This window comes from Dermacentor silvarum, chromosome 1, assembly GCF_013339745.2.
Source record: "Dermacentor silvarum isolate Dsil-2018 chromosome 1, BIME_Dsil_1.4, whole genome shotgun sequence".
Classification (NCBI taxonomy): domain Eukaryota; kingdom Metazoa; phylum Arthropoda; class Arachnida; order Ixodida; family Ixodidae; genus Dermacentor; species Dermacentor silvarum.
Window position 1 is genome coordinate 980,383 of NC_051154.1, and position 13,947 is coordinate 994,329.

Genomic DNA, 13,947 nt, shown 5'->3' on the forward strand with positions numbered 1-13,947 from the left:
ATTTTTCTTTTTCAAAATTAACCTTGTACCGCTGCCTATGATTTTAAGAGATCAGGTTTTAAGAGATCTGTTTATGTTCCTTCCACTTTAAACCCAAGCGCTTCTGGAGTGGCACCTTACCTACGGTTCTCGTTGGGTGGATCCCGTCGCATTCCATCAGGATGTGCTGAGTGGTTTCTGCATCTTTAGTGCAGCATACACATGTCTCATCTAGTTCCGAATATTTGTTCCGATATGTTTTCGTCCTTAGGCAACCGGCTCGAGCCTCAAATAGCAAGGCACTGCCTTTTGTGTTATCGTACAGATTCTCCCCTCTAATTTCTTCTCATTCCTGTAAATCTCAATTGTCATTTTCGTTTCCATTCTTTGCATCCAATTCACGGTCTCTATTTCTCTCACTTTCTTTCTGATGACTCCTGGTTGTCTATTTGCAGTTTCGATTATCCTGTACTTGGTTGCCAACTTCCCTTGACCTCTTCCTCCATTCTGTGTCCACGCTTTTCATGTAGAGATACGTGTGCACTTTAGCCGCCCATTTATTTTCATCCATGTTCCTGAGCCTTTCTTCAAAACTAATTTGCTTTGTGCTTCTCTGACTTCAAAAGAGGCCCAACCCATGTATCCATGCACTGCCTCATTTGTCGTATTACCGTGTGCTCCCAAATCCAACCGGCCTACTGATCTTTGGTTAACTTCCAACCCGCCAATATATCCGATTTTAAGCATATAATGGCATTTGCGAATGTTAGCGCCGGTACCATTACTCCTTTCCAGATTCCACGCACCACCTCATACTTATTGTGGCCCCACAGTGCTCTGTGTTCATTATTGCTGCATTCCGCTTCCCTCTTATTTTCAGATTATCTTGGTGGTTGCTTGAGTAATTCTTTCCTTCGTTTATGTGTACGCCGAGGTACTTATATTGCTTCACTATGGGTATTACTTGCTGTTGAATTGACACCACGAAGTTACTCGTGTGTTCATTAAAGATCATAATCCCTGATTTCTCTGTGCTAAACCTAAGGCCTAGATTTGTCGCTGCGTTCCCACAGATATTCGCAAGTATCTGTAAATCTTTTTATTGTCCGCTAGTAGCACAATGTCGTCTGCGGTACATCAGTCCAGGGACCTTCTGATGCACCATTTGTCCATTACGCATGTAGGATAAATCAAAAACCTAATTCGCTGTTTTCCAGTCGTCTTTCTATTCCCTTGACGTAAAGCGTGAACAACAATGGTGACAGAGGGCATCCTTGCTTCAATCCTTGGTGAATTCCCACCATTTCATTTTCTTTTCGGCCTTCCCATGCCACTTGTACTTGGTTGTCTCGATATATCTCCCTCAGCAGCTCCACGAAATCGTCATCTATGCCTTCGTATTGAAGAATATCCCACAACAATTCCCTGTCTACGTTGTCATAAGTTCCTTTAATATTTAGAAATGCTATCCATAAAGGTCTTTTCTGAGCTACTGAAATCTCTATGCACTGAGTTAGTACAAACATATTGTCTTCTAAGCGCCTGCCTGGCCTGAACCCATTTTGTAGTTCCCCCAATACACCGTTTTCCTCCACCCACTTCGACAGGTCTAATTTTATGGCTTGCATGCCATTCTATATATCACCGACGTTACTGTAACTGGCCTGTACGAGCTCGTCTTATCCTTATTCCTTTGCCTTTGTACATGAGATTCATCTGCTTTCACGCATCCAACGGGAATTTCTTTGTTCTAATCACTTGCTCTATGGCATTAGTCAGCAGTGCCTTGCTTTTTGGACCAAGGTTTTTGATTAGCTGTATTGGGATTTCATCGGGTCCTGCTGCCGTGTTGTTAGGGGACATTTCTGCTGCCTTTTTCCAATAAAAGCTTTCTATGCTAAATTTTGATCTCTCAGGCCTCTCTGTTGTTGCTGGATCTGTTGTCTGAACTACGCTTTTTCTCGTGCCGAAGTTATGCCTGATAACGTCTGTGATGTACCGCAGCGCATCATCGCCTTCATAGATGTTACCGTCTTCATCCCTTATAGCCATTTGCGAGTTTCTAGTTGAGCTCCGAGTGCTTTTATATGGTTTCCAGAATCTTTTTGGGGCGCCTTTGTCTCTTTTGTGATGTTATGCACCCAACGTTCAGTACGCATTTAATTTTCTCTTGCACGAGCTCACTCGCAACCCTTTTCTTTTCTCGGTATGTAATTCCATCTAAGGAGCACCTCTTCTTCTTGTAATCCCAACTTTTTGGCTTCTCGATGAACCCTAGATGCCTCTGTACGCTCTTCTATAGCTTGTTTAATTTCCTTGTTCCCACCACTTACGTGGTTTGCTCTTTCCAATCCAACAATTGTTTTGCCGTGTCCTCCTTATTTCATGCTGCATAACCTCCACCAGTTCCTTATATTCCCAGACTGCTGTAGGAAAGCCTCAATTTTCTTCTCTATGTTGTTTGCGATCTCTGTTATTTGCTCGTCATTCATCTTTAAAAACTCTGAGGCTATTGGTTCATGTTCTGCGCTGGTATCTCGCCCAAACTTTTAATGCTTAAGTCTATGATCGCTTCCCAGGCTATTTTTTTCCATTTTCGTCTATTATCATTTGGTCTAGTTGTTCGTAGACCATTTTCTGAGACTAAGGTCGTAGTCGATACATGACTGCCTGTTTCCGCATTGCCACGTTACCTGTCCATGACACTTATTCTCCCTGTTAACTAATATAAGGTTCTGTTCATCACACAAATCCAGCACTAGAGAGCCGTTGTAATCAGTATATCCGTCTAAATCGTCCATGTGCGCGTTCATATCTCCCACTATATCACCTGGCCCGAGTTACTGAACCTCATTAATATCGCTTCTAATGCAAGCGACCAATTCCTTATTTTTTCCCCTGCTATCACTACTTGTCCATAGGTAAGCTACTCCCAGCCACGTCTTTTTACCTTGCCATGTGCCACTAATCCATACGTGCTCTTTACATGTCTCGTTTACCCTTCGCCACTTCAGACCTCGCCTAATTAGTACGCCTACGCCTCCGCCTTTTTTTGACCCGGTCATTCTGTTGCACCCTTCCCATACAAAGTTGTCAATAACAGGCGGCTGCTCCAAATCTCGTAGATGCGTTTCGGTCAAGGCGTACACGCTAATCGCTTCATCATTCAGCTGCGTTTGAATTTCCAGCCATTTTTTCTGCTTGCGACCACCCTGCATGTTAATGTAGCAAATTTTACCTTCTCTATTCTTATCCTTTCTGCGTCTTTTCCTGACTCCTGGTCGCCTAATTCTGCCCTTTACTGGTGTTTCGCTATGTTCAATACTCAATCCTGCTTCTGATTGCCTGGGGCCCGCCTAAAAAGCTACAGCTCGTGCCGCGAATCGACGTCCGACCGGTGTTGCTATACTTTCACTAAAATGTTTTCCCGTCACGCACAAAAGCGCCTTCGCGGCCTGCTCGGTGCACTTCTGGGTTGATGTCAATGACCGTAAATCATTGCTTTAGCTAGAGTCCAATTTCCCTGTTTTACTGCAAAGAACTGCCCTTTCAATTTTATAACCCTGCCTTTCAACCTCTGGCACCGTGGACACCGCGATTTGTACTTCCTTTGAAACATTCCGCAGGTCGGTGACCCCTTGGCTATTTGCTTTGTGATTCCTGCTCCTCGTCCGTGCAGTACGTCAATCACTCACGCCCATTATCACCACTAGGTGTCTCTCCTCCATTGTGTCCCACATGTCTTCCTTGGCCTTCGCTATCACCTCTCTAATCGGCTTTCCCCGGAAGCGCGCTAACCTGGCCTCGTTCGTCTGCCCTACCCTCTCTGCTATCGCCGGGTTCTACTTTACGCATGTTGGAATCCCCAACAAAGACAACTCGACGCTTTCCTTCCCCCTCACCGTCGAAAGCTTCCCCCGAAGTCACAATGCCCTCCCCTCCTTTCTATCCTTGCCCTTGGCTTTGTTTTCTTCCCCGGCCGCGTCAGTGGTATCCCCTTTCGTGACTATCACTGACGTTTCCCGCCACTGCTTCCCGGCGTGGGCGGGTTCGGCTGTCTCTGCACTCGCATCGGAGCCAGCTCCGTTCGCGGTGCTCGCCTCGATGCGTTCATCATTGCTTTGCAGAATGTGGCGCTCAGCTGGATTTTCTGCGTTTAGCTAGCTTTTCTTCTGCCTCCTTCCTCTGCTTCTGCTCGATTTTAAGTTTCCTTTTCTAGCTTTCCAACCCGCCCAGCTAACTTATCCTTGTGTTGCTCTAGGCGGTCTAGCCGCGACCCTAGCACACACACCTACAGATAAAATCTGCACCGTTCGCTTCGCGTGCTGACTTAAACTGCGTTTCTTCCAGCGCGTAGGAACGCTCGCACTCAGAACAACGCACGCGTGGGTTCCCCCTAGTACCAACCATCATCTCGTACTAACAAGGCGTAGATGTGGCAAAAAAAATTTTTTTACCTACTTTTATCTAAGCGAGAAGACCAAGAAAGTGAAAAAGCATTAAAATAATTTATAAGATTGCTTGGCTAAGCTAACCCTCCTAAAAAAACAAAAAGTGAAATATAAAATAACAAACTTATCTCTTTGGCACGCTGCTCCTGCTGCGCTGAAATGGCACCTCAACTCGACACGTCCGCTCCCGTCGGCTTCACTCGTCTTCACTCGTCAGAAGACTATAATCAGCGCTCCTAGCGGTCACTGCTGAAAGGTCCCCCGTTTTCAATTTGACAGGCTCATTTTTTGGCAATAAAAAATCATAGAGGCGCAAATTCCTAATATGCGTAGAAAGGCGCTGTTCCTAGGAGCTGTACCGCACTTCATAAATGCAGCAGCGTCAACATCGGGGATAAAATTCTGGTTCCCATGACGTGCAAAGTTTAAACAATGGGAACCTATGGAAGCTGCCGAAACGACGCCTCGTGTTTCAGGACAAAAACGGGCTGTCTGAAAACGCTAGAGGCAAACCTGCAAATCGCCCGAAGATGCAAGTAGTAGGAACACATAGTTTTCATTTCAGCCTGTCATCATTTCCTCGCGTGAAGAAAAACACGTTCGAAAATGACGTTTTCTACAACGCAGTCGCGTGTTTGACCATAGTGTCTTGATAATATCTATCGTAACAGGGCGCCAAGGATGTACGTTGTTTCCGAATGGTCTAATCGGTCGTGCTGCTAATTCCAGCGTAATCGCTACCGCCGGAGTTGGAATCACGAGAGCGTGTTACGGCCCTCTTATTTTTCTCTTTTTTTTCTACTGTATCGCTAAAAATCTAGTTCCTTGATCTTTTTTCTAGAGCGGCGCCCAATAGTCTTCGCTGCAATATCTTTGCTGTACTTGTGGAAATAGAGCCTGTGAACTTTCCCACGTTTTATAATTTCTTATCACGCAACCTATTATTTCGTGAACGAGAAGAAGGGGAACTGCGGGGCCCAATTTTAGGTAATCACAACCATAAGAAGGGAACAGATAATGAAGCCAAGGAAAGCATGGAGGAAGTTATTATAACATTATTGAGCGTTTGGTATAAACACTTTACTACTAAAGACAGATACAGCAAGTTAACCAGCAACTAGCGCAAAGCTTGCTCACTGCCGAATATCGTCTTCTTTCGGCGTGAGCAGCACCTCTGCTTCTGCGAGTAGTGCCGGTCTTCTCCATTACATTTACTTCCCCTCTGGAAAAGAGCCACTTATGGGCAGAACACGACTGCAGAGTCAGACTTTAGTCGGTCTACTCACGCCCTCGACGTCGTTGATCAGAGGAAGGCTGAAGCGGCTCTACGACGTAATTCATGGGCGAAGTTTGCTTGACCACATGGTACGGGCCATGGTACTTCGAAAGAAGTTTATCGACTGACCGGGCTAGCTTAAGGAATATAGGGCAACACAAGTGAGCCGGGGGTATACGACGCTGAATGCTTCGAGACGCCTCAGTTGTGTTTTTGGCGCTGCTGATCAGCAGTGGTGAGAGATCGCGCGACAGTCTTCAGCGTGTTTAGCAGCTTGCGAAACTGTCGTCGGCTCACATCAGGGTGGTATGGAAGTATGGTGTCTAGCGTGCAGGAGGACTCGTTTCCACATAGCAGGAAGTAAGGAGTGAATACTATCGTGGTCTGGGCAGCAGTATTATGCGCGTACGTCACAAAGGAAAGCACACGGTCCGAGTCTGAGTCATAGGCGGAAAGTTTTAATTTTTCCGGGGGGGGGATATATATATATATATATATATATATATATATATATGTAACGAACCGCAAAAGGACGGTGCAGTGCATTAGTGGGGAAAGGAGAGGAAGATGAAGAATAAAGGTAGTGTTCGGGCGACCATGTTGTTTCCGTCCGCAACCTCCTGCTCGCGTCGCAGAAGTCGACAGGATAAACACCTGGCAGCCTCCGCATCGGGCTCACATCATCATGCAAGTATTAAACACCACGTCGTGAACCCCAAGCGCAGAGATTCACCACCTACACCGACCAGCATCATGACCACATCACAACAAGCCTTGGACATACCCAAGTACACCGGATCAGTGGATGATGGGTGCGTGGAAGATTGGTTCCGACTCTTCGAGCTCCACGCATCTGCTGCATCATGGTCGGAGCTGGATATGGTCTCCAACTTCAATCACTACGTCACCGGTGAGGCATTTCGGTTTTACCTCACGCACATCTTTGAAACCAATGAATCGTGGGAGAGAATCAAAGAAGAAATGATTAGTCAATTTAAAGTATACGCTGCAGATCCCTCCATTATCCAACAGCTAGGGACCTTTCAACTGTGTCGCCGCAGTCACACACAGCCTCCACTTCGCAATCATCATCAGTGCCAAACAAGGTCTCGTATGAGGAGATCATCGATGAGTTTCTCATGCAGTGATCCTCGCGAGAACACGATGCACAAACGCACGCCCAGCAAGATGATGAGTACTACAGAGTCATCTTCACCATCTATGCTCTCGACACGCCGCATAAATCATGTTACTGACCCATTTGACGCGTTCACACCATTGTTGTGTACGCGTGGTCCACTACCGGGTTTCTCGCCACGTGACACTTCCACGGCTGTGAAACAACGCCGCATCTCAAGCACAACTATTACTTTTTCTGATGAATCGAAGCTGACTTGCTCTCCGACAATACGTGAGAGGGAAACCACCATCAGCATGTGCTCTTTTCACGAAGAAGGACAATACTCTTTCAGCAGCTACGGCTGAGCCATGTACATTGGAGACCACACCACTTCGCAACAAAGAAACTTTCTTCCGCGTACAACACCCCAAGGAACCGCTGCCACTGCGGCAGCGTCGCAAACCCTAAGCGTCACACTCTGTCATATGACAATAGCACCTATTCATCATGTCGTCGCAGCAGCCTCAGAAGAACCTTCTGTGAAGCCTGACACAATGCTTTTGCCACCAGACAAGTCTCCCACAAGCGAGCAATGCACCAGCAACGCACAGACTACCACTTCGATTTGCAAAACCAATCAAAGGCCAAATCTGCAGGAAAGACCACCTGAGCAGCTCCACAGAAACATCAAAAAGATCAACATCAACTCCATCATCAACTTCAGCGACCCCGACGACGGCTTCGACATAAACGACGACGAAGAGCCTCACCGAAACAGAGATGCGACAAGAGGGGCGTGAACGCGTGAGCCAGCTAAACCCAAGACGAACCCAAGTAGGTCGTGTCCCAAGAAAAGAACATCAACAAGGACCTTTACAACATGACCAGTCAAGACTGCGCGTATTGCGGGACAACTCCGAATGCGACGGCGAAACAGAATGGTACGATTTCCTGGCCTCATAAGCCTCGACCAACGAGCGGTCATTTCAGGAACCGCGCAACTCCAAGCATCAGAAACAAGACGACTCACGCACCAACGGTACACCTCACGTGAGCACACTATCCCAATAAAAACTCGCAACGTGCATCCCTTCATCAGCACTAATTTCAAGAACAACCATCGCTCCTGCTACTTCAATGCACTTAAACTGTACGCACTTGTATCAGGCGCTGAGCGCATACTACGATCAGTGTTCACGATCTACGGCACATGCAGACGTCGTCCGGTACGAAACAGTCAAGCTCGTCTACCAGAGTTATGCGAGAAGTTACCGGACAGCTACACTTTTCTATGAAGTTGTCAAGGGTTAGAGAGTCATCTTGAGACATTGGACCAATTGCGCATTCTTCTGCTTTTCATTCATCCGCCCCTGCACCTTCGACTCTCTCGGGGGGAGGGGAGAGTGTGTAAGAAACCACACAAGGACTGTGCAGTGCATTAGTGGGGAAAGGAAAGGAAGATGAAGAATAAAGGTAGTGTTCGGGCGACCATGTTTGTTTCCGTCCGCAACCTCCTGCTCGCGTCACACACACACACACACACACACACACACACATATATATATATATATATATATACGAAAGAAGAAATGGGAACCGAGGGGCTCGATTTTATTAGTCATAACCACATACAGCCAACAGGCAACTAAGCCAAGGAAAGCATCGGGGAAATTAAGTGTAGTTGAAATTGGAGTGTAGAAAATAATGAAGAAAAGGGAAAATGAAAGTGGACGAAAAGATAACTTGTCGCTGGCGGGAGCCGAACCCGCAACCTCCGCATTACGCGTGCGTCGCACTACCAATTGTGCTACAGCGATGGCCATCAAATATATATATATATATATATATATAATATATATATATATATATATATATATATATAGTAAAGAAGAGACACAAAGACACAGCACCCGTTCCTGGGCCGGCTGTTCTATTCTCTGCTTCGTCGTCTTTCTTCTCTTTTAGCGCCCGCCTTGCGAGCGCGCGCGGCCAAATTCACTTCGCCTTGACACTCTGCCACGCTGCAAGTTTCCGGTGCGCTTGCAACTAAGCAACTTGTCCAGGGTTTGAGGTCATCGTTGGTGATCCGTCCAGCGCGCAACCAGCTTCTCTGGCGGGCGGCACTGACTGCAGCGCGCTGGTCGCAGGTCTCGCCGACGATTATCCCGTCGCTCTTGAAAAAATACGACAGGAAATTCGTGACGCCAAACCACAGTTTGTAGCACTGAACGCGCATGGTCGCATTGATCGCGTTCGGTCGCAACGCATTGGTGTGGTCTACGACGCGGCTTCTTAATTGAGGAGGTGAGCATCCGTGCTCGCATGGGACGCAACTTGCGATTTTGCAGAGTTGCCACTGACGGAACAAGGCTCCTCAAGGTGTTCGATGCCACGTCGTGTGCAGTTGAGCTGTCCAAGTTCGAGGCCGGTGGATCTAGCGGAAGCGGGATGGTAGCGGAAGCGCAAGTGCGCCCGGCGTTTCCCACTAATTCGGATAGAGCCGATGGTGTCACCCGGTGAGACGGCACGTTCATGTGCACATCCAACAGCGAGCTTGGAGACCGCGTCACCGACTGCTGTGGATAGCATGTTATCGCGCGCTCTGGCAGTGATGGTGTGGTGCCTGATGCCGAAGCAGAGTCCGAGACCCGCGGTGGAAAAAGTAGTTGGCAACCGGGGTCTATACAGCAGGGCAGGCCGTGATCCCATATGTCAAAACCTTGTCGGCAGCGGCAATTTGGTGTTGCTCCGGAGCTTCGTGGGGCTGAAGTCGCAGAATCTCGGCTGGCGTAGATAACCATGTCAAAGTAGGAGAGGTGGTCGCCATGCGCTTCCCATTGTCTTCGGTAGAGCCGACACCCGATGAGCCGGTGTCTGCGGCGCACCACTCTGCCTGAGGGCTGCTGCAGGGCACACCTGCCGCAGCGTCAAAGCGGTAGCTCGCAGGAGCGCCATGCGCAGAAATGGGCTGGTCAACGCAGGCACAAGGATGCCGGCCGAACGCAGCTATGAGCGCTGCGCTCCATTCAGGCCAGGACTGCTGCTTGACGCCTTCGTAGGTGTCCCATGCCGGCACCGAAAAGTCGTTTGGCTGCAACCAGCCATCTTTTGTGGTCTGCAAGTCCAGCAATCTGGGACATCAACTACTGCGGTGAAGCCGACCCTGGGGCGATGCGGTCGGCATAACTCTATGGGCAGCATTTTTTAAAAATCGATTGCTGAGCAATGGCTCGTTTTTCGCGATTTGCACTTTAGGCACTCAATCCCGACAACGTTCTCAAGCTATATGTCGAGTGTAGTTTAATTCCGCCGGCTGGATTTTTTTTCTGGGGCACTTTTGTAGACCCATTTAAAATGCATGGGGTGATTTTTAAAACGTCATTTGCAGCACAGTAAAAACCAATCCGCTAATTGCACTCTAGTGGCACATACTGTAGGTCTCTCTATATATGTAGGTCCAGTTTGATTTTATTCCGCTGGCTGAATTTTTTTCCTGGGGCGCTTTTGTTTGGCTACTATGCGGCAAAGCATCTCTACAGGGGCAAAAGATTCGTCCGCCGTTGAATTGATGGGAAAGAGCTTGTGGACCATGCTAAAAATGGACACGAATGTGCAGCTGTGATGCATATTTGCGCCCTGGCGTATAAGAAAAGATGATGGTGTCAGATTTTGCAAGAAGGAGCGGGCCAAATGGCTTAATGGCTTTATGGAGTGCCATCGAAGCACTAAGAACGGCTGCGCGTGCCCCTTTTTCTCAAGTTTCGACGCATGGTAAAGTGTTTCATTGGGTATTTAGAAAGATAAGTTATTTAGAGAGATTTACTATTACGCAAATTTTTACACAAAAGGACATCGCCAAATAGAACACTTGTTACTTGTGTTTACTTGTGTTTACTTGACAGTGCAATGTGCCGACAATTCGAGGGCTTGAATATTATCAGTGTAAAAAAATTGAAAGGGAAAACTTATGATCTATAGAACGCGTGACGGAACGAAATAAAGAGGAAAAGAGAGTCCCCGTGTTACAGAGAAAATCAGCAGCTTCGTCTCGTTTAATAAACGATGCCATTTTAGTTTTAAATGCATAAGCATTTCTATGCCTACCAAATGCGAAATTTGTCCGTCCGTCACATAAGACCAATGCAATGGCTCATAACCACGTAAGGCAGAGGCTACAAGCGCTCAGCGAAGTGAAGCGAACAGCGCATACATTCATTGAGGTCACCCATACAATACACTGAACAGCACATGCTTCAATAAAGAACAAGTTCAAAACAAGCATCCGAACCATGAATAAAACATTGCATGCCCCCTTCAGCAATTGTAGTGGTAGTTTTGCAACGGCTTAGCTGGACATCCAGGCTGATAAGGACCGATAATAGTTGATAAGGGTCGGATCGTGTTCGATAAGGTTGATAACGATCGATAAGAGTTAATAAGGGTTTATGCTGGTCGAATCAAATTTCATAACATTGATAATGACACCAGGCTGCGTGGCGATTAACAAGCGGCACAATGCTTGTGCATACTTAGGCAACTTCCAGCGGAGTTTCCGCGTGATTTCTTTTTTCAGTTCGGAAGTATAACTGAAATCATGCGTGCCTGTTAAGTGTACGCAAATCTCTCACGTTATACGTGAAGGTAAGGTTGTGAATGTTTGAGAAAGTGGAGCTGTATTCCGTATTATGACAAAAAATATAGTTTGTGCAGTGTCAGTAGCCTAAACGTAAAACAGGAAATTGAAGTCATCACAAAGACTGTCGTATACCATAATTGCAAGAAAAAAACAAACTGTACTTCATAATACTCGCAATGCAAACTTTGATGCATGTGATTCATTTCAATTTCCTATCTGTTCCGACCCGCCGTGGTTTCTGAGTGGCTATGGTGTTGGGTTGCTGAGCACGAGGTGGCGGGATCGAATCCCGGCCACGGCGGCCGCATTTCGATGGGGGCGAAATGCGAAAACACCCGTGTACTTAGATTTAGGTGCACGGTAAAGAACCCCAGGTTGTCCAAATTTCCGGAGTCCCCCTCTACGGCGTGCCTCATAATCAGATCGTGGTTTTGGCACGTAAAACCCCATAATTCATTTTTTTCCTATCTGTTCCAGGGTAGAACTATGCTGTTCAGATGGTTAACATAGCTTATTTTGCAAAATTTGATAAGACTTTTCCTCTCCAACATATGTTCCTATTGATCAAGCACATTTCTCTCTATCAAATATATGGTCGAAATGTCACTAAGTCAAATTGTGAATCATTTAAAAGTTAAACTGGCTTCTCCACATAGGGGAAATGCGTATGAATTTGAGAATGTAATAATACACAATAATTTGTTTGCATAAACTTCCTGGCTATAGGCATGTAATGTAATGTATTACATGGCTTTGTCTTTTCGCAGCAATTTCATCCACTGCATTTGTACAGCAATGTACGTTTTTTTTTTTTTTATTATTTTAGCGCGTGAGTCCAAAAGCACAAAGCAACTTATTTAACAAAGCGATATAAGTTTCAAGAGCTCGTTGATCAAGTTGTCATTTGAGCAAAGAAGACGAGAGACTTTCGTGCACAGACAAAATAAGTGGCTAAGAGCGACAACTGATTAGTTATTTCAGAAGGAAAAACTGAGTTTAGCTATCTCGTGTTAACCTATATAGCTTTAAATAATGCACATATTTTATACATCGACGGACAGGGGTCATTTGAGATCGCTGGGAGAGGTCTTCGTCCTGCCATGGACATAAAGATAGGATGATGATGATGATGATGATGATGATGATGATGATGATGATGATGATGATGATGAAACATTGCCGGAGGTGACCACCCCTCAGTCAAGAAATACTTCTTGTAGTTTAATAATCAGCGCTCGAAGGCATTACGGAAGGAAGTGGGTTGAGCAGCCTAAACAAATAATGCAATGATTAAAAAGTAACTTTCTAATCATGTAATTTTAGCTGGTGGTACGTGGAAAAAACTTCAGAGCACACTAGGAAGGCAACTTTACAATTATACCATATTACCTGATTTTACAAAGAATTACAAAGGAACATAATAAGTAATTAACAAATTCAGATTACACAACGTATACGCGTTGCTGTTTCATGAAACTTGCGCTTATTAGTACTCTTTAGCATATCTTTGGGGAGGCGATACCAGTCAAGGGCTCTGCGAGGCCAGAAAGAGCTGAAGGAAGTTAATGTGACTAAATCTGATATGTATTTTGTACAGCTGATCAATACTATGCGATATATGTTGCGACGGGGACACAGTCATACCAGGATATATCAAACCAACTTATAACAAATTATTCTGTATATCGAACTGTTATAAAATCCCCTTGAAAATTCCATGCAAATTTATCGGGCTGGTTCACGCGTATATAGAAGGCCCGTTCACCAGCACATTCGATGTATCGAACGCGGCGCCACGCAGAAGACCTCATAGTGCAAGTATTTGTGCACGTTGAGGTATTCTGGCACCTGGAGGTGGAGAAGAGAATGTGCAGTTAGTTGAGCCCCGTCGAGTTGATCGGCTAGCCCGCATGCTACCTCGAACGTCAACATTCCTTCTATCCGATTTTCGAGGCGTCGTCGTTTGGATTGAGTGCCGATTCACGTGTTTATTTTCCGCAAACGATGGCCGCTACAAGAAAGTAATCCAGGATTGTTTTGCGGGTAAATAAAGTGTGCTTGCTTTTTTTCCCCGAGTTGCATGCAGTAAGTTAGCGGCTCTTGGAGGCACCAATCGGTAAGCCACCGTTTGCCTCAGGGCCTATTATTTTATATATCGAATTACCAATACATCGAACTTTTTTTGTGATCCCCTTCAGATTCAATATTTCCGGATTCGACTGTATCAGTGTAAGAGTGGCACATTCAAGTTTAGTTTTATTTGAGGTTAGAGTAGCTATTCGATCATAAGTTGAACATATAAAATGGGTGGAGTAATTTTGCCTTCTAATGAGGTAATAAATATTATGGAATTTCACACAGTGGATGCATACTGAAATTTTGTTCCTATTAGTGTTCTTTAATAGAAACTTTAGAGAGGATGGTGGCATTACAAGTCCAGGAATCCGAGGCATCAACTACTGCGGCGAAGCCGACCCTGGGGCGA